The sequence below is a fragment of the Protopterus annectens genome, chromosome 12.part0 (assembly GCF_019279795.1).
Source record: "Protopterus annectens isolate FY-2018-M chromosome 12.part0, PAN1.0, whole genome shotgun sequence".
In the NCBI taxonomy this organism is placed as follows: Eukaryota; Metazoa; Chordata; order Ceratodontiformes; family Protopteridae; genus Protopterus; species Protopterus annectens.
The window spans coordinates 1310505607-1310527760 of record NC_056746.1 but is presented as its reverse complement, the minus strand read 5'-3'; the positions used below and the strand labels follow the sequence as shown (position 1 = coordinate 1310527760).

The window sequence follows — 22154 nt, the reverse complement described above, 5'->3', positions numbered from 1 at the left end:
AACTAAGTAGGTGTTCATGTTTAACATTTTGTGAATTTATAAAAAGTGAATACCAGTACATCATAGATACTGTTATGTGCAGTCTATCAAAAATACAACTGCTGAGGACCAGATGGATGCTAAGTATAATCTAACCTTAGTTTTGCAGTCAAGGAATAATATTCCAGAAGTTAATCTATGTTTCTGTCATTATAAGGATTCCATTTCAAACTAATTGAAAAACCTGTATATATGCACTAATCGTAAAAGCAGTGCCAGTGGTGCAGTAGGCAGCACACTGCCTTTGATGTAGAAGGCTGTGGATTATATTCCCATATTAGGCAGATAAATTGCCAACACTGCGGTGCAGTATTGGGGGGGGGGTGCTGCATTTTTAAGTGTGCTGTCCTTTGGATGACACCTTAAACTGAGCCCCCATCTGTGTGAGTTGGTGGCAGCTCAAGTGGATGTAAAAGATCCCGTGATACTTAACAAAAAGAGTAGAGGAACCCTGATGTCCTAACCAAACTACCCTAGTAGTATAAATACCACCTTAGGTCTCCCCTGAAAAGAGGCTACTAGCTTAGTGAGACTAACCCAGCCAACAAATAATAAGTAAAATAAATAAAAACGCAAGATTTTATTGGAGTTTGAAATGTTAAGACAGAGCACCCATTCACCACAATCTGTCTGTCTTCAAGTATTTGCTTGCTATAATAGATTTAGTTTGTTTTACTGTGTGTTTTGTATGTAGAAGTGGTTTTCATTTTTCTATGTATACATACATACAAATACACATACATATAGAACCACTAAAAATTAAAATGAAATCTCAGTTATAACTGGAAAGTACACTTAAAAATCACAAGTGTTAATGTTAATTCTAGGAATTGGATTTTCTTTTTTTAAATACAAAGTTCCTGTAATCACAGCTAAAAAACACACACTCTAAAGCCAAGAACACAGCATCCATGGGACCTGTCAAATCCCATGCTCTTTGTATATGACCATCACATCTTTAAGAGCATCTTCACCAAATATTTACTAATCTAATGTTCCATGGTTTGAAATGCCAGTCTTTATAACTTGGCCACACTCATTTAAAATACAGGGCCCAGTAAAAGTTGCCCATTAAGTTCCAGGGTGTCCCTGCATTCAAATGCAGTTCCCTTACTAATTCTCGAGATTCGAGCAACATTCCCATTGCCCACCACTAGAGTTAGGTTCAACTTGCTCCAACACGCAAAACAGAAAACCACCTTTTTCACATTCTTTCAAGAGCTTGTACAGTGCATGTGTTTCATTGTGCTTTGATATTTCATAATAATGTTCATACATCCTTGTTTTTACATATCTATGAGATTTATTTTATACTTAAAGAATATGAAAAGGGGGCTTTCTGTTTTGGGTGTTGGAGCAAGTTGAACCTAACCCTAGGGGGTGGCCGATGGGAAACGCTCGGATATTGAGAATTAATATGGAAACTGTTTGAACATGGGACACTCCCTGGGCTTAATGTGCAACTTTTACTGGGCCCTGTATTGAAAATGAGTGTGGCCAAGTTATAAAGACTGGTATTTCAAAACATGGAACATTAGATTAGTAAATATTTGGTGAGGATGCCATTAAAGATGTGATGGTCAGATACAAAGAGGTTTCGACTGTGGACATTTGATTAGAATTTTATGGAAACAGTAATATTTTTGTAACACCTTAATATAAGAAATGGATTTTATTTTTTAAGTGGATGAAAAAAACTGGATGTAATGGGATCCTATCTCGCCTACATTCATGACAGATGGGTTCGGAGCCGATCCATCGGCTCCGACTCGGCAACTTATATACTAGCACGAAGTCTCTCATTGGCTGGGCTATACCCTATCCCAGGATGCACTACACCTGCTTCCCCAGATCTCGTTTGCCGCTTTACAAGCTGGACGTGGTCTCGACTTGGCTGGAGCTAAGTGTTTATTTTTACCTTTATTGGTCCTTGACCTTGGGGTTTTTTGTCATATATTAACCAAACAGCTGTTTTAACAGCTTCTTTATACTATTTGTGAAGTTTGAGTGCTTGAGTGTTGTCTGGTACTTGTTCCTTTTTTCTGTCGGGCAAGGCCCGTTTTAGTTAGAGGGCCCTTGCCCTATTCTTGTGTAGTACTTTAGTTAAAAGTCCTTTTGTACTATTAAATTTAATTCCTTTGTGGTTATTTGTCTTTTCGGGCCAAGCCCGTTTAAATTAGAGGGCTTTGGGCCGTTGTATTTATTTGTCAGTTTGTGAGGTAAATTCCTCTAAGTGCTTGCGCCAGTGAGTCTCGCGCTTGTCAGTTGGCGCTTTCTTTATAGTGCTTGATTTTTGTGGTGAACTCTATTTGTTGTAGTACCTGTACTATGTCTAAAGAACAAAAGTCAGGGTTTAAAAAATGCACTAGGTGCAGTTATAAAATGTCCATAACAGACAGCCATTCAATTTGTGTTTACTGTTTGGGGCCGAAACATCTACAAGAGACTTGTAGCGTATGTCATGCTTTTTCTGCTAGAGTTCTTCAAGAACGTAAGAACAAGCTTATTTTAAAAGGGCTTATTAAACCCTCCTTTGAGGAAGCTTTGAATCCTCCTGTTGCTTCCAAAAAGAAAAGATCGTCGGCTCCGACAAGTCCGTTGGAGCCGACTTCTAAAAAGAAAAAGTTGACCTCTTCTTCCTCGGCTCCACTGACTTCGGGGCCGAGTGTCGAAGAGTCTGCCTCGATACCTCCTACTTCGGCTCCATTGGCTTCGGAGCCGCAAGTTGGAGTATCGAGAGGTGAATCACCTCCATCGGCTCCAATGGCTTCGGAGCCGGTGGAAGTGTGCAGCTCAGACTCTTCCCCCTCGGCTCCGAAGAAGGCTTCTTCGGTGCCGATGGTGGTCCATGAGGTGGTGGACTCGGCGCCGACAGTATTGGAGCCGTTTTGGAGCCGGTCCCCTTCTCCCTCGGAGCCGAGAGGAAAGTCTTCTCGAGTGTCTACCTCCTCTAAATCCTCGAGACTATCAGATTCGGACCTGGATAGGGTTTTACAGAGGCTCTTCCAATCTCCAGTGTTTGCTAAAATGGTCTCGGCTCCAGCACAGTTTGCTTCGGAGCCGATCCCCCCCCCCGACACATTTGATTCCTCCTCCAACCTCCTCTGAGTTGTTGGAGCCGGTGGTGGTGGAGCAATGTGGAGCCATACGGTCGGAGCAGAGACCCCTATCAGGCCTTTCGGCTCCGACCATGCTTCCTACCCTGTCCTCCGGTTCAGGGTTTGGTACTGCGACCTCTACAGCCGGGCCCGAGGGGAACACTTTGGGATTAGGTGCTTCGGTGCCTAGTCTTCCTCTCGGAGCATCGGCTGCTGGAATTCCCAGTGCCATCGTGGCCTCTAGACCAGTGACTTCCTTGGATTCTGGAGGTCCGGCCTTTGAGGCCATGAGGAGCGCGCTGGCCATGCCTTTGCCGGTTCAACTAGACTCTACCTCACCGTCCCTAGATTTGGAGACTGGTGCCTCTGTTGTGTTGCAGCCCCCCGGCAGCGGGGCCCCAGGGCCTGAGGATACCCCAATCGGGGTTCCTTCTTCCGGGTGGTCCGTCCGAAACTGCTTCGGACGAACCCCCACGGAAGAAACTGTGTAAGAGGAAGCACGTAGACTCCCAAGATGAGTCTATTACATCAGATACTAACCTCGATGACGCTGAAGGGTCCCCCAAATCATCTTCGGATGATATCTCCTTCTCAGATATCTTGGAGATTCTGAGACAGAGAGGTGACTGGCAAGCCAAAACCCCTTCAACTGAGGAGTCAGTCTTCCTCAAGGCCTTTGGGGCCAAGCCCTCCGCCTCCTGGGTGTCTCCGCCCTTCGATGAACTCCTTGATTTGGTTTCTCGAAGGGTGTGGGAACACCCTGATTCTGTGGAACCGGTGCCTGCGAGGCCCAATAAATTCTTGTCAGCTCCCCCCCAGAAAGAATTTCTCACAAAGGGTGTACCAGTAGATGCTTTGGTGGTGGCTTCTGCCACACAGCAGGACGTGGCAGAGGCTTCGACGTCTATTCATCTTCCTAATAAAGATTCTAGGAGTATGGATAGGTACGGGAAGCGTACCCTGTCCTCAGCGGCCTTTACCTTACGGTCGCTGAATTATTTATGTCATTTTACGAGGCTCCAAAGGGATCTTCTCAAAGAGCTAAATGACTCCCTTGTTGGTAATCTACCTGAAGCGCTAGCTTCGACTGTTGGTGCACAGATGACTACTCTTTGTTCTATTGTTAACTCGTCCATGAGGCTCATCTCGTATGCGGCTGAGGGGGCGAGTAGAGCAGCGGGAACAGACGTTGCCCTTAGGAGACAAGCCTGGTTACGCTTGTGTTCGCCACGGAGGCCTTCAAGTCTTCCTTCGCCGACGCCCCCTTTGATGGGTCATCTTTGTTTGGACCCAAGGTGAAGGACACACTAACTCGGTGCGAGCAGGAGGGCAAGACTTTGACTGCCATTGGGGCCCGTTATTCCGCTCCTTCCAGGCCTTATCCCAAGGCTGGGAGAGGAGGGAAAATGTGGTTTAAAAAATCCCAAAAGTCTTTCTCTACTCCACCCAGTGATTCCCCCTCCAGAGGCAGGGGGGGGGGATTTTGGAAGACGCCGCCCCAGAGGTGGCAGAGGCCCCCGTAACTCTGGAGACCGCGATTCCTTTCGTGGTTCTTCATACAACCAGCGTTCCTGAGTGGTTGCCCGACTGTGCAACTCCGGAGCCAGTCGGGGGTCGCTTTGCGGCGCATCCACAAGCTTGGGAATCCATAACAAGCGATCGGTGGGTGCTTCGCATTATTACCGGAGGATATATCATCCCTTTCAACAAACCCCCCCTTTCTTTAAGGGAAATCCCGGACGTGCCACCCAGTCAGCGGGATCAGGCAGCATTAGAAGTTTCAAAGCTGCTGGAAAAAAGAGCCATCCAGCCTGTCCCCATCGACCAGATCGGATCAGGAACTTACTCAAAATTATTTTTGGTACCAAAAAAGACAGGGGACTTCAGGCCCATATTGGACCTCAGTTCATTGAATCGTTTCGTCAAGAAGTCCAAATTCCGAATGGTCACTCTTCAATCTATTCTTCCTTTGCTGGAAAAAGATGCATGGATGTGCTCGATAGATCTCCAGGACGCTTACTATCATATTCCCATAGCTCAAGAGTCCAGGAGACATTTACGCTTCCGCCTCGGAGCCAGTCATTTCCAATTCCGAGCACTGCCCTTTGGTCTCACCACAGCCCCCAGGGTGTTCACCAAGTGTCTGGCAGTGGTAACTGCTCACCTGAGAAGTCTGGGATTCCAGGTGTTTCCTTACCTAGACGACTGGCTCCTTACAGCCACCTCCGAGCATCTACTTCTCCAAGCGCTCAGAGCCACGTTCACCTTGGGCCGTTTCTTGGGGATCACATTCAATTTGCAAAAATCTGTACTACAGCCTTCTCAGCGTATTACCTTCATAGGCGCAGACTTAGACACAAAAAGAATGCGCGCCTTTTTACCGCCAGCAAGAATTCAGATCTTACAAGATCAAGTCAAATCCTGCCTTCACTTACAGAGAGCCCCGGCCCATCGGATCCTACAACTGTTGGGCTCGATGGCGTCGACTATACTTCTAGTGCCCTTGGCTAGACTTCACATGCGAATTCTACAATGGCTACTGTCGGTTCAATGGTCTTATCAGGAACTGCCCTTGAACCACTTAATCATAATCACGGAAAGTTGCCGTCGAGATCTGTGTTGGTGGCTTCTACAGTCAAATCTCGACCAAGGGCGATCCTTTATTCCTCAACGTCCCGTTGCCACTGTGACCACGGACGCCTCCCAGGTAGGGTGGGGGGGTCATTACCTGGACAGGTCGGTCCAAGGCACATGGCAGATCCAGGAAACACATTTGCATATCAATGTCCTGGAGATGAGAGCGGTACTATTGGTACTCCAAGCTCTCCATCACGCTCTCCCACAGGGCCCAATTGCGATCCTTTCCGACAACATGTCGGTAGTATGGTACATAAACAAGCAAGGGGGTACCAGGTCTTACCCACTATGCAGAGAAGCCATGAGACTTTGGCACTGGGCGGTAGCTACCAACCGCTTTCTAATGGCAACGCACATACCGGGGAAGTCCAATGTGATTGCGGACAGATTAAGCAGGACCATTCTCTTGCCCCACGAGTGGTCCCTCAATCAGAGTATAGCTGCGAAAATCTTCGACAGATGGGGTCTTCCTTGCTGCGACCTGTTTGCCAGCCCCACAATGCGAAATGCAGAGAGTTCTTCACACTGTTCCTTCTCAGGGACAGATTCCCAGGGACGCTCTGACTCACATTTGGCCCCGGTCTTCTCGCCTTCCCTCCGTTCCCCCTCCTACCGAGGGTGATACAGAAGGCCATTTACATGGAGAGCGAGATGATTCTGATTGCCTCGCACTGGCCTCGTCAAGTTTGGTTCCCTTTCCTACAGAGGCATGCGATAGAAGGTCCATGGTTTCTGGATCTGGTGCCAGACCTGTTGACTCATCAGTCAGGATGGCTTCATCCGTCTCTCAGGTCCCTGAAGTTGGCAGCATGGTTACTCCACTTCCATCCTTAGTCCGAGATAATGCTCTCTCGCCGGATGTGGTCCACATTCTGTCTTCTTCCCATAAACCTTCCACCATCAAACTTTATTCCAGTAAATGGAAAAGGTTTGCCTTCTGGGCTCAAGAACGAGGTATAGATCCTCTCACTGCTCCAGTTTCGGAGGTTCTGAATTTTCTGGCCTTCCTGTTTCAGTCGGGCTCTTTGGTTTCTACCATTAAGGTTCAGCTAGCGGCAATCTCTAATTTTCATGCTTCATTTGAACCTTCATTGATGTCTCATAAACTTTGTAAGGCATTCCTTAAAGGGGCTTGGCTCCTTAGGCCTCCTTTATCTCATCCTGTTCCTCCTTGGGATTTGAATATGGTTCTTGCTGCCCTAACTGCCCATCCTTTTGAACCAGCTGCTACTTCTGATTTAAAATTTCTGTCTTGGAAAACGGCCTTTTTAGTAGCCATAACATCTGCTAGGCGAGTTTCAGAACTTCAAGCTCTTTGTTCTGATCCTCCCTATTTGATTTTTCACAAGTATAGAGTTTCATTGAAATTGAACCCTGCATTTATTCCAAAGGTGGCCTCTTCTTTCTGTTTGCAACAAACCATAGAACTCCCTGTGTTTTTCCCAGAATTCTCTAATAACGCAGAATATACTTTGCATCAATTGGACGTACATAGACAGTTACGTTTTTATTTGAATAGAACCGCTCAAACGCGAAAGTCAAATCAATTGTTTGTTTCTTTTGCAGCGAACAAATTGGATCAATCAGTATCAAAAGTCTCCATATCAAAATGGATTAAAGATTGTATCACTTTTGTTTATTTACAGGCCAATAAAGACCTTCCCTTTCCAGTCAAGGCTCATTCTACCAGGGCAATGGCTACTTCGGTAGCTTTCCACTCCAAGTTATCCATTGATGATATTTGTGCTGCGGCAACCTGGACTTCTCCGCACACTTTTGTTTCTCATTACAAATTGGATGTGGTTTCTCGAGGCAGAGCTTCCTTTGGTTCCACGGTTCTCAGGAGTGTGTTCCAATGAGCCACCCGGGATGTAGGTGCTAGGGACGCTGTCCCATCTGTCATGAATGTAGGCGAGATAGGATCCCATTACATCTTTTAGTTATGTACTTACCATAACTTTGGATGTATGGGATCCATCTCGCCTACATTCATAAGTACCCACCCTCCTTCCCCCTGCCTTTTGGATTTAGAGGAGCTGTAGTCACTTTTTTCTTGGCGTTCTTTCTTGAAGAACTTTAGTTGGTTATAGTGACTTATAGTGTCTCTGTGTTTACATGGCTGTATGAAAGCGAACAAACAAGATCTGGGGAAGCAGGTGTAGTGCATCCTGGGATAGGGTATAGCCCAGCCAATGAGAGACTTCGTGCTAGTATATAAGTTGCCGAGTTGGAGCCGATGGATCGGCTCCGAACCCATCTGTCATGAATGTAGGCGAGATGGATCCCATACATCCAAAGTTATGGTAAGTACATAACTAAAAGTTTTAATTGTTGTGAAGCAGGAAGTGATGTATAATAATTGTCCATTAGTATTTCATGAAATGGTGAACAGCTGGTATAAATTAAATGGATTGCATTTGTGTCTGTATTATTTTCGAGGTGCGTTTACCTGTGCTAAGCTTTTACCAAAGTATTGGACTGGTTTGTTGTTGAGTTTGCCGCTGTGTTTGCTAGTGGGGACTGCTGTATCAATCCATTGATCTTAATGGGCATAAAGATTCTTGGCTGCATATCGTATGTCAACTTTGGAGTTAATATTCCATCATACAGGAGTAAAAGGTTTGCTTTTTTGAATCCTGTAAACAGGGTGATGTTGGTTACGTGTGTGTGTGTGTGTGTGTGTGTGTGTGTGTGTGTGTGTGTGTGTGTGTGTGTGTATATTCAGAGGTTAAAGATAACCAGTTTGTGGCTCAACCTAAATAAAGAGGGCCCAACCAGGAACAGGGAACATGTCGGGGCTGAGTTTTTGAGAACTATGTCTATTATATTACTGCCTCCTAATGGGATTCTGGGCAGTTTGATCCAGGTAATTTTTGTTAACCCAGTCTTAAAAAAACATTATGCATACCCTGCATTAGAAGTTTAAGTACTCCAGTCTACAGAGGAGTAGTCAAAGTCACCTAGGATTAAAAAAAAAATCTCTTAAAGGGATATTGTCGAGGATGCCAGGACGTTTTCATGATCTTGTGGGATCATAGAATGGGATCAGTAGCAAGCTATATGTTGAAATACTGACTTACCTAGTGTGAGCTGGAGTTCAGTAAGCTCATCAGGGAGGGGATGGAGTCATGGAGTAACACTTCGAAAGGAATAAAATCTGTGGCCAGCACTGAGACACCTGTGCCATTACTATTGGGCTTGAAGCCATGCTAGGCACAGAAGCCTGCATGTATGGGGTACTCTCATTACACTTGAACTGTGACTCAGTGACTACACTAATGTGGACTTATTCCACATGCAATAGTATGTTCATTAGAGAAATTCTGCGTAAAAAGACAATGTGGCCAGCAAAGGCATTTGGCCAGTATGCTTAAGCCATTGAATGAGAGATGCTGACAATCCTTTGCAAAGCAAGTATGGTTATAAATCATCTCATCTCAGGGGGATACTTTCTGGACCCCCCAGAATGACACCAGCTTACATAACCAGTTGTTGAATGCAGTTATCTTTTCCTAGAACATAGGCATCATTTTAGATGAGGGGAGGATAACAGTCAAACCCAGGGTGTTATCTTTGATTCAAGCTTACATAACAAGTTCCAGCAAGTCCTACATTTCTTTCATAGTCTTTCGTGACAGATCATTCACTCCAGCGTGGACTACAGTGGCGTCATAGTCATACTTACAGGAGGGAAGGATCCTGATGGCCCTTGATATGTTGGCAATCCTGGCTTCCAAGAGACAGCTAACGTTAACCCTAGTGAGCATGAAGTCAATGTATCTATCATTGTAGTCAACAATTATGAGGATGTTTCTAGAAGCTAATTTATTCTTATTAGACACTGGGGTGTTATGTTGTTGGTAACATGTTGGTGAATGTAGAAGATATATCGTGAGTTTCATTGCTGTCTGTTTTTAAGAGTTCCATAAGACTTTGGTAGTAACTTTTTATATATCAGTGTATGACAGTTTAATATTGTCAGTATGAGGATGTTGAGTTTGTGTTGTTGGAAGTAAAACAGCGTGATACTCACTACATGCATGAGACTGCGAAACGGCTCCCTCCAAGTTTGCTATGTTTCTGACATCTCGCAGACAGAATCTGTTAGGTTAAGCAAGAGTTCATTTTCAATAAACATGAAGCAGTTATTACACACTGCCTGACGAAACCAAGTGCTAGAAGGCTGGCAATAGAAGGGGAGGTAATCTGCTAGATTGCCATGCACTGTTTTATTTTTATAGGTACTTACTTTGCTGTTTATCTGCAGAGATCTTAAGGAGCTTAGCCTTACATTCCCATGGTAGTTTTTATTTCTTACATTTTTCCTACAGATAAATCAGAGATGGGCCGATCAATAATATGTTGGGACATTTACATGTTTCTCTATACATGACGGACAGGGGAGCTAAACTAGGGGTGAATTTGTGGTTACTTATCCATTCATCCAAATTACATTTGAATAGAGTAAGAGAAGCATTGTGGTTTGTGCAGAGTGGAAGAAAGTACCATGGAAGTGGTATTCTCTGTGATACAAACTTATTCCTTCAACATCTTCTTTTTACATTGCAAAAGAAATTGACACATCTTGAGTGGATGTTTATGACAAAATTGGACATGCTAATGTGTAATAGGTCTGACAGGATAGGGTCTTTTGAAATTCTGTATGCAAGGCAGAGGTTGCCTCTCACTAGTGTGTATGATACTGAGAAGAAGGACAAAGCTTTGAGATGGTATTTGGACAGGTACATATAGAAAGAGGCCAGGGCTTGGCCTAATGAGTGCAAAGTACAATGAAACAATTACATTCCTGGGTCTGGATACAATATCTTTAGATGTAAGTTGTGCACTGAGAAAGGACTTCCTTATAACAGTGGTTACCCATGTGATCAAAGAGCAGTTAATTGTTGATATAGGTTCCTAGATCTCTAACTATGTGATCAACTGTTAGGGGTATGTTGTCAGTGTGGTAGTCACAGGGGAGTCATACTTGCTGAAGAATATAGTTGTACACTTCTTGGCGTTTAGTTTTGGTTCGTGATTTTGACACTATCTGCGTGTTTGGAACAGGCCTTCCTGGAGGATTTTGGTGTCATCTGGAGAGTTTATGATGACACCAAACTTGCAGTCATCAGCAAATTTGGCCAGCCACAAACCTTTAACGTTAGCTTTGATCTCCAATAAGTACATGCCAAAGAGGAGTTGTCCAAAGTCTGAACCGTGGGATACACCAGTAGTAACAGGTCTTTTGGAGGAGGGGGTATAGCCACCCACCCTAAGGTCTTGGGTTCTATTTGTGAGCCAGTTTGCTATCCAAAGAGTTATGTAGGGATTGACATTTAGCTGAGAGAGTTTATGTCTGAGTGTGGAATGGTTTCACATGCCTTTGCAAGGTCTAGATAATGCTGTATGAACTGTTTTGACCCCATCCATTACTTCATTAACTTTTTTGAGGAAGCCGGCCAGGTTAAGTAGGCAAGACTTACCCTCGACAAATCCGAACCGGGTTGTTTCAAGAGTCTGTAGGTTACGTATATCTTTATATATATATATACATATGTATATATATATACATATGTGTATATATATATATATATATATATGTATATATATGTGTATATATATATATATATATATATGTATATATATATATATATGTATATATGTATATATATATATATATATATATATATATATATATATATATATATGTATATATATATATATATGTATATATATATATATATATATGTATATGTTAGTGCTATAATGACCCTTTCCATAGCCGTACAGATGAGACTGGTCTGGCTTATGGGTCTGTAATTACCTGGGTCCATTAAAGCTTCCACTTCTGTACAAGGGAGTGACTATTGCTGTTTTCCATGCATCCAGCAGAAAACCTGATTTTGAGCCTGATATTGAATAGCTTCTGTAAGGGATCAGATAGTTGATATAGGCACTTGGAGGAAAACAGAAACAAGGGAAATACATGGTAACTCAGGATAGGAAGAACTAATGTGAAATTAACACTGCTGGCAGAAAGTTTTAGGAAGTTCACAAAAATGTGTAAAGCCTAGATAAAACTAAAGACAGTCACTCACAAGATGAAGGAAGAAAGATTTTTCCAGTAAAGAGATGGGGATCTTTTATTTTATCATCTTCTTACTTATTTGTAAAATTATATCCTCTTGGGACTTTTGATGCCTCCTTCACTTTTCCCCCCCTTTCTCGGTTGTTTGAGCTAAAAAATGTGTTGCTATTGTTTCTTTCTGTTTTGAATTTAGGAGCTAGTCACATTTTTTTTATTTTCATAAGAGTACTGTTGCAGGTTATAGATCTACTGGTAAAGATTTAAGCATTTCACATCACCACATCAGTAATCTTTATCAGTACTTGACAGTATAGCTACAGCTTTTTAAAAATGTTGTTTTTTTTTTTGCTTTTTATTCCTCATACATTCCCCTTTGCTGTATTTTCTTATGGGAAGACAGGAGCAGAAGATGGACGGTTGGGTACGGTGACTGTCATGATATATGCTGGCAGACTTTTGTGCCAGCTTTCCCCTCTTGGTAGATGTGCATCTTTTGTGATATCACTATGCATTCCCTTATGTAGCCAGTGAACATCGGCATGAACAAATCCCTAACCTCATTAGTTTCCACCTATGTCTGGCCCTCCCAATTTCTGCTAGGAGAAGCTATTGGAATAGAGAACTTCATTCCCTCTAACCTTTCAGCAAATGGGATTTTACTTAAAGCCAAGTCACCTGTGGCACAGATGGATGTTCTTCCCTTTTCCAGCAGACTTACAGTATGGCTTTAAAGGACAACTGCACCCACAGACTCAAAAAAACATCTTTATTTCATCATGGTTTGGTGTTTCCTACATTTTAACACCACTCTGGGACTATTTAGAGATTTTTAGATATTTTTATATGCAGTTTCTGACACCGACCACATGGGGTCTGGCATCTTGAAATAATTCTGACTGTTTAGACTGCCTCTAAGTATCCCAGAATGCCTTGTTTGTCTGCAAAAAATTCCATCAGATCTGCCACGTTTTCCCTAAAGCTCCTGTCATTCCACTGGTTTTACAGGCATTCACTGCTGTGTTGTAGTCACCTACTTTTGGTTAAAATTTTATCCTTTTCAATGACTACTTCAAACACAAGCAGTGCAAGTGCTAAAAACAGAATTGAAAAGTGCATTTTAGTGCTCTTTCTTCTTAGAAATGCTAACTTGATTTATTTTCTGAAGGCTGAAATCTAGTTCTTCAAGGTATCCCCTCCCCCTTCACACCTACGTTTCCTAGCTGTCAAAGAGCTAAGGGTAATTTGACCCATTATCTGCATGTGATTGACAGCTCACAGCAGGTGACCAGACTAATGTACTGTTTTCTTGTCAGCCTTTCCTTCCCTACAGTTTGACATTTTTGCTAGGTTAAGAGTGGGCTGGGCAGGGCAGCTCTGACATCACAATGTGCGAGGTCCGCTGGCTCTTCTATACAGCATGCAAATCAGGCAGGGATTACATCACTTTGGGGGAGGAAACGTCCCGCTAGAGCAAGAGCTCTGGCAGATGTGACATCATCATTTCAGAGCCAGCTAGAGGTTTTTCAACTTGGTTTTCAAAGTGAAAGTAAAATAGTACAGAAAGGTAGGAAGCCTAACAAGGAAAACAGTTGAGTGGATTAGTGTTTAAAGCTGCAAGGTTGGTTTTTCGAGGCTGTATCAACGAACAGGGACTAAAAGAGACAGCAGTTTGAGCAATCTGCTTTAATATCCCGCTGTTGTCCTTTAACTTCATTAAGATGTCATTATAGAAGTGCTTGGTTAACTATTTGTAAACCCCACAACAGGCTAGAATATTACTTCATGCATTATTTAAGAAAATATTTTTAGAACAGTAGTCTCCATTAGTTACTTTTACTCAGTTGCTATTAAAAAAGTCTAATTACTGACTCATGTTGTAGTTTCAGCTAATAGTAAAAAATTATAAAATGTTTTTGTAATCAGCAGCAGAACCGTACATTTTTCATTTGTTTATTTAATTACTGGCTAAGCAAAAGCATTTCTTAAATGATACATTCAAAATTAAATTTTAAAGCTGAAACAGACTGGCTTTGTGGTATTCAAGGAAGAAACCCTGACCACATCCCAGACAACCCATGTTCATGTAGAGGCTTGGGCACTGAAAAAGCTGGGCGGAGGTGGGGGGATACTGCTCCAGTCAAGTGGAAACGTACACAAAAGCTGATGATGGGGGTCATAAGGTTGGAATCCAAAGCTGGTGATAGCAGGGATCATGGAGCATGTGCGTGGGAACATGTACACCTCAGAGCAAGGACACTGGATTCTCAGTGGTGATGCTGTACCCACATCACCACCAGCGAAAGGTATTACTGTAGGGAAAAATTTGCCTCCTCCTCCTCCTCCTCCACCTATGGCAGCATGATGCAAATCCCTGACTGGACAGAGTGCCTGCCTGCCTGCCTAATGAGGCTAGAAGAATTAGTCTCCCTACAGGGTCCTAGTCTCAGGAGTAGGCCATACTCACTCAGCAGATGCTATTTTTGAAGATTGTTTTCAAAATCATTAGTAGTCTTGTAGAAGGCTTTTAAAATTAGTTTATGAATTTTGTGATAAGGGTACATTAAACTACATGGGTGAATATCGTCTTGTTATAAAGGCTGCATTCATCAGAGTTAGCAGAAAGTTTTTTTTTAAAAAGGAGTAGCTTATATTTCCTTTTCCATACCCGTTATCACATGCTACGTTTGTGATACCACCATTATGTGCCTGCTAGTGCCCTCTGTCCTTGTAACTATCATGAGTTGAGGTCATGAATTGGATCTGTGTCACTGGGTGAGTGTACTTCGGCTTTGGTGTGATGGGCGGACATGTGGATATCCTTGGCACAATATCCCATCAGTTAATAATGCTGCAACAATGATCAGTCAGATATCTGCTGTTATGATAAGTTCTTATAGAACTGTACTTTCTCATTGCTCATAGTGGCCCAGACAGGCTTGGTTCCCTCTGCTCAAGTCTCACCTGAAGAAGCCTGCTTGGCTTTTAGATCCACAAATGGATCTTCTTTCAAACCGTTTCAGTAAGCTTCACCTGGATTTAAAGCAAACTGAAGCTAACAGCATGTTTTCTCCAGTTCCCCTTATGGCCAGACAGCTTTGTCTTCCTCACAAGGTAGTCCACTTTTTACACTCTTCTCAAAAGCAGTCTCATCAGAATATGAGTAAATGGAAGTGTTTCCCCTGCTGGGCAACTAGTCAAGATATTGAGCCATTGTCAGCTTCTCAGCAAGTTCCAGCTACTCCACAATTGAAGTGCAGTTGGCTGCCATCTCCAACTACCACCTTGGAATTCAAAACGATACTCTGGCTTCTCATAAATTGTGCAAAGCTTTTCTCAAAGGAGCATTCATTCTTTGCCTTCCCTCATTAAAAGTCCAATTTCATACTGGAGTTTAAATTTAGTCATAGAATGTGCAACAAAGCCTACATTCGAACCTGCTTTATTTACATACTTGAAGTATTTATCTTGGAAAACTATTTTTCTGGTAGCTATTACATCTGTCAGACACTTGGTGCAGAGGATTATGGAGCTGTTATCAAGTAGTTTCCTATAGTCCAGGGTTTGATTCTCTCAGTCTCCATTGCCTAGCTGTGTGGCTCTGAGTCACTTAACTAGACACCGCTCTGAGTCTGAAAAAGTTCTATAAAGATCAGTGCTCTACCCTGGTTAACAAATACAAATAAAATGACATTTTTCATTTTGAATATAATGAAAGGATCTTTATGGACCCTGTAACATTTTTCCATTAGAGGAAACATTTTCAGTATTACAAATAGAGGAATTAACATTAATGGGAGCTGCTTTTTATGATAAATGACTGAAAATGAAAATCTCTGGCATTGTTCCAGCACAGAAGTCAACTGTGTATTACATACTGTATCATACATTCCAAAGTTTTGCATGAGATGAGCATCCTGTGATCTTCTTCAATTCTGTTTTGTAACAATTTCTCAAGCTAGAACTGTGACCTGGTTAACATGTTTATGTCTGTTGCTTATTTCATTTTTCATTGGGAATGACATAGTAGGTACAAACGTTACTTGAAGCTTTGGTGTACTGTAGTTGCATGTTCTGAATTTGAGTTGGTAGATTTATAAAATCAAACACGAGTCTGTAGAGTACCATTTGGTAACAGCTCATAGCCTTCTAGAATGCCCTCTGGGCTCAGCAGCTTTTATCTATTTGTTTTTAAAGTGTTTGACCTAATTACTCAGAATGTTTGCATACCTTTGATATGAATGGTCAGTCATATTAGCATTTATTTATTTTGACTGGATACATGTCCAGTTTCAGTAGAGGGCCAGGGATTAAAGCTCCAAACTTACAAACAGATAAAGAGAAGCAAGTTACAGTGTATGCACAAACATATTGTAGTAACATACAAGTTACAGTCTCACATTTCCAACCTATGAAGAATAGAGTTTATATTCAGAAATATATACAAATATGTTACAGTTTCTCTTATCAAACCTATAGGTGCAGCTGTATACAGAGTATCTGAAAAGATGTTATAGTTTCTCTTTTCAAACCTTTTGGTGTAAGAGGTAAGTCGCTGTGAATAAAAAATTGCAGGGATATGGAAGTAGATGAGACTTTAGTCAGGGTTAGAGCAAGGACATAAACAGTGAGTTTTAAAATACTAGGATAGATTTTTTTTTAACTGATTAAGGGAGGGGTTCAGAGTAAGGTCAGATGGGAGCGTTTCCTGCAACTCTGAAGAAAACATTGGATGCTGTCATTGCTTTGTGTACTTTTCATTTCACTCTAACCTGTTAGACCACAGACTTCTGAAATCTGACTGCAACCTCTTAAGGGAGGCTATCTGTAGCTTCACACCACTGCCCCCCTCACAGGATGCAGACAACTATGCTGAACAGTACGTCAGTGCAGTATACAAGCACCTGTACAACTGCGTGGACTCAGCCATACCCAATAGAACTAAAACCTGCTCCTCGAGGAAACAAACCTATTTGGTGGACATCCTGTGTCAACAGGCTTTACAACAAAAGGAAGAAACTGTTGTCCAAGGGTAAAAAGGAACAAATTCCAAATTGGAAAAACTCCCTTCTTAGCTTCAACGAGAAAATTGGCTCACAAGTGAAAACCTCCAAGGCCAATTATGAATCGAAACTAGCCTCCAAACACAGGGAAACCATATAGTATTCTTCAGTTAAGTGAGGAACCTCTGTGCCAAAGCCCAGGTTTGTTCCATACTGGTACTTAACAGTATCACTTACACTGATCCTGTTGACTTAGCCAACCTGCTAGTAGATAGGTTCAGTGCAAACTTCAACCCCCTGACCCCCCAAAGGTCCTTTCAGCATCCCCAATAATTGTCCCGCACCTCACATCTCCGTAGATCAAGTGTTGCAGGCCCTATCCAAGACAAAGAACACAGCTTCCACGGGACCTGATAGTGCCTATCTCCAGCAAGAACTGGCTTCACCATTGAGCACCCTATTCACCCACAGCCTAAGTACAGACTTCATTCCAGCAGAGTGTCATGCGCTTGCACAAAGGTGGTGCCACTACTGACCCTGGAAACTATTGCATGTTAAGTTGTCCATCTCGCCTTCATTCTTGCTGGAGGTCGGCTCCGACTCGGCCACTCTAAAAGCTCGAGAGTTGGTTCCACCGGCTCGAGGCTCCCCTTATATCCCACAATGCTAGGCGGTATTACCTCAGATCTCGTTTGCCGCTACAGCGATCGAGGTGTATGGTTTCTACCGGCTTCAGGTCAGTTATTATAGATTAATCTATAGTGAATTTAAACCCCCTTAATTTAGTCTTTTATAGTTATTTCCCTTAACTTAGTGGATTTTGACCCTTTCCTCCCTGTTTATCCACCCTTTTTTCCACAAGAACTTATTAGTTCTTCCCTCAGGCCTTCGGGCCCTTCCATCCCCTTAGTGGAGTGTATGTGTTTTTTTTTAGGGATCTAAAAAAGAACTAATCTCCTTGTTAGTTAACCTTGTGAAAAGTGTAATCGGTGTGTTTGTGTGTGTGTGTGGTTACACTTTCTTTGAAAATGTCTAAGGAGTCAAAGGTCTCAGGCTTCAAGAAGTGTGACTCGTGCTGTCAGAAAATGTCTCTGACAGACGGTCACACTTCTTGTGTATACTGCCTGGGACCTTTACACCTGCAGGACTCTTGTGCTGTATGCCATGGCTTCAGCCCTAGAGTCCTGCAGGAAAGAAAAAACAAACTTATTTTAAGAGGTTTGCTTAAGCCTGTGGGTTCCCCTACTGCTACCGGCAAACCCTCTAAGGCTTCTAGGTCCTCGACTCCAGCTTCTGAGTCGAGGCCTAAGGCTTCGAAACCTACTGCTACATCGGCTCCGGCTGGAGCCGATGAGTCTCGGACTGCAGCTTCTGTGGTTCCCTCGGCTCCGGCTGGAGCCGAGGCATTGGAAATTCCTGGGTCGGCTCCGATCAGACCATCGGAACCGACATCTAGAAAGAGGTCTAGGTCACCGTCCCTTGGCTCCGTTCATTCGGCTCCAGCGTCTCCCTTGCTGTCTGAACGGAGCCATAGATCTCACTCCTCTAGATCATCGAGGCTTTTGGATCATGACCTTCAGAGGGTAGTGAGTCGACTTCTTAAGTCCGAGGCACTGGCCCAAATGCTTCAGAGCCCGACTCATCAGGACCCTATCCCTCAAAATGTTCCTCCTCCGACTCCTTTGAGCTCGGAGCCGGGGCGTTTCGGAACCGAGACTGTGGTAGCGTCGGAACCGATACAATTGTCTTCGGTTCCGTCGTCGGCTCCGATTTCTTCCTTTGAAGAATCTCGGCGCCGGACTTCCCTCGTCGGCTCCGAGGGGGTGAGTGGCATCGGACCCTTGTCAGACCCCGCTCTCCCTCTCGGTGCTTCGGCGCTGGTGAGTTCGGCTCCGACATCGGCCTCGGAGCCATCACTGTCGGTGCCGAGGGGGGTTCTCAGCTTTTCGGAGCGGGGACCTCTGGCTCTGCCTGACACGGGTGCGTTCGAGGTCATGCGGAGTGTGTTGGAACCTGGTTCAACTCCACAGTCGGCTCCGTCCGCCCCTCCCTCTTCGGTGCCTCAGGTTATGTCTACTCACTCCCTCATCCCAGACCGCAGAGAGCCAGCTCCTCAAGAATGCCCTGTGGGGATCTCATCCTCTTCCGAGGCCTCTCCTGAATTGGCAGGGGAGCCCCCTAGGAAGAGAAAGTGTAAGAGGAAGCACATAGACTCACCTGAGTCTGTCACCTCTGACACAGATTTAGAGGATTCGAGGGTTCCCCGTTCCCCTTCTGAAGATGTCTCCTTTGCAGACATTCTAGAGATCCTGAAACAGAGGGGAAATTGGCCAGCCCTTAACCCTTCGGAGGATGAATCTGTGTATCTTGAGGCGTTTGGCTCTCGCCCTTCCACCTCCTGGGTGTCCCCCCCTTTGACCCCCTCATGCAGGTGGTAGCAAAAAAGGCTTGGACGGCTCCTGACTCAGTGGACCCCACCCCCAGGAGATCTTCAAAGTTTATCACAGCACCAGCAGATAAGCAATTTCTGACCAAGGGAGTTTCTGTGGATGCTATGGTGGTAGCTGCTGCCACTAAGAAGGAACTAGCTGATCCTTCGGTGCCTGTCCATCCTCCTAACAAGGAATCTAGGTCTATGGACAGGTACGGGAAGCGGATGTTTTCGTCAGCGACCTTTGCTATGCATTCGCTGAACTACCTATGCCATTTCACTCGTCTTCAAAGAGATTTGATCAAGGAAGCGAGTGAGATGTTGAAGGATCCTACAGCTGCGGGTTTTCAGGACAAGATGAAAGCTCAGCTGGCTACCCTAAACTCTATAGCTAACTCCTCCATGCGCCTCCTTTCATATGCGGCTGATGGAGCGGGCAGAGTCGCAGGGACAGGTGTTGCCTTACGCCGGCATGCCTGGATGCGGCTATGCAATTTTGCGGACCCCTTTAAAACGTCTTTCACTAATTCCCCATTTGATGGATCATCTCTCTTTGGTCCTCAAGTGAAAGAAACCTTGACGAGGTGCGAGACGGATGGCAAAACTCTTTCTGCCGTCGGAGTCCGTTTTTCTACTCCTTCTAGGCCTTACCCCAAAGGCCAGAAAAGTGGGAAAATGTGGTTCCGCAAACAATCTCAAGGGACTTTGCCTGACGCACAGAGTCGGTTCCCCTCCAGAGGCAGAGGGGGGAACAATAATGGTAGACGTCGCCCTAGAGGCAGGGGGGGTCCGCAGAACCAGGGCAATCGAGAAACTTTTTCCGATAAGCCCTTCCAGCATCCCTGAGGTGTTGCCCGACTGTCCACCTTCGGAGGCAGTCGGGGGGAAAATTGTCACTGTACCCAGAAGCCTGGCGATCCCTAACTCAAGACAAGTGGGTACAGTCCATCATTTCCGAAGGCTATTCCATTCCGTTCTTTCGTATTCCAAATCAATCAAAAAAATCCCTTCCAGATGTTCCACCCGCTCAAAGGGATCAAGCAGCGTTGGAAATATCAAAGTTGCTTGCAAAAAGAGCCATTCAGCCAGTGCCAGCAGACCAGCAAGGATCCGGAATCTACTCCAAATTTTTTTTGGTTCCAAAGAAAACAGGGGACTGGAGACCCATTTTGGATCTCAGTATCTTGAACAAGTCGGTCAAGAAAACAAGATTTCGGATGGTCACGCTACAATCCATCCTACCCCTATTGGGAAAGGAAAACTGGATGTGCTCTATAGACCTCCAGGATGCGTACTATCATATAAAAATGAACAGACGCTCCAGGAGATTTCTCCGCTTCCGGCTGGGAACCAGTCACTTTCAATTCAGAGCCCTGCCCTTTGGTCTCACCACTGCCCCCGGGTGTTTACCAAATGCATGGCAGTGGTAGCTTCTCACCTGAGACGCCAAGGATTCCAGGTGTTTCCATATTTGGACGACTGGCTCCTCACAGCTCCTACCAAGCATCTTCTTCTAATGGCCAGAGACTACACCTTTCGCATTTGTCAAAAGTTAGGCATCTCAATAAATTGCGAAAAGTCTGTTTTATCACCTTGTCGTGCTATTACCTTCATAGGCGCAAATCTAGACACAGTCAACATGTCTGAGACTAACAGACCAAAGAATAGCAGACATACGCAAACTGGTATCCCTTCTCTTCCACAGCAACAGAGTCAAAGCCAGATTAGTTCTGAAAGTACTGGGGATTATGGCGGCTGCTATCCCTCTACTTCTATTAGCCAGATTCCACATGAGAATCCTTCAATGGATGCTCTTCACACAATGGTCGTACCAGCAACTTCCGATGTCCCACACCATTATGATTACGCAAGCATGCAAGAATCATCTTCTTTGGTGGATTTCTTCCCTCAGCTCTTCCTGGGAAGACCCTTTGTTCCTTCCTCCGGTTGCTACTCTGACAACGGACGCCTCCCTGATCGGGTGGGGGCATTATCAGGGCAGAACAGTCCAGGGCATATGGCAACCAGGCGAATGCCACTTGCATATAAATGTTCTAGAGATGAGAGCAGTGCTTTTAGCGTTGCAAGCCCTTCAAGACTCTCTTCCCTTGGGAACGATAGCAATCCAGACGGACAATATGTCTGTAGTGTGGTATATCAACAAACAAGGCGGAACCAGGTCCTATCCCTATGTCGAGAAGCACTCAGACTGTGGCAATGGGCGATTTCTTCTCAGCGGTTTCTGATAGCAACGCACATCCCCGGGAAGTCCAATCTAATCGCGGACAAGTTGAGCAGAGCTATCCTCATGCCTCACGAGTGGTCTCTGAAAGATTCTATTCTGGAGAAAATTTTTCTCAAGTGGGGTCAGCCTTGCTGCGACCTTTTTGCTACTCCCCAAAACAGCAAGTGCAGAGATTATTTCACCCTATTCCCGTTACCAGGCCAGCCCAGCAGAGACGCTCTAGTCCAAGTTTGGCCCCGGGGACTTCTGTATGCATTTCCTCCCTTCCCACTAATCTCTCAAGTGATACAGAAAGCTATCGCTCAGAAGGCCTCATTGATCCTCATTGCTCCTTACTGGCCTCGACAGGTTTGGTTCCCCTTTCTACATCAATTTCTGTTGGAGCAACCTTGGCATCTGGACCTAGTTCCAGATCTTTTGATCCATCAATCGGGTCAGTTACATCGCTCCCTCCCCTCTCTGAACCTCACTGCTTGGTTCCTCCAATTCCAACCTTAGCCATGCTTCCTCAAATATCTCACTCTGTTCGAGATATTTTGATAGCTTCCCATAAATCTTCCACTCGGAAGATTTATCTTAGTAAGTGGAAACGTTTCGCCTATTGGGCTCAAGGAAG

The 22154-nt window shown here is 44.3% G+C and overlaps 1 protein-coding gene across 1 annotated transcript in view; it reads left to right on the top strand.

The window, feature by feature from the left end:
- Positions 1-22154, top strand: part of LOC122817164 (DNA (cytosine-5)-methyltransferase 3B-like) — a 1566941-nt gene that overhangs the window by 54921 nt on the left and 1489866 nt on the right. The window lies entirely within an intron of this gene.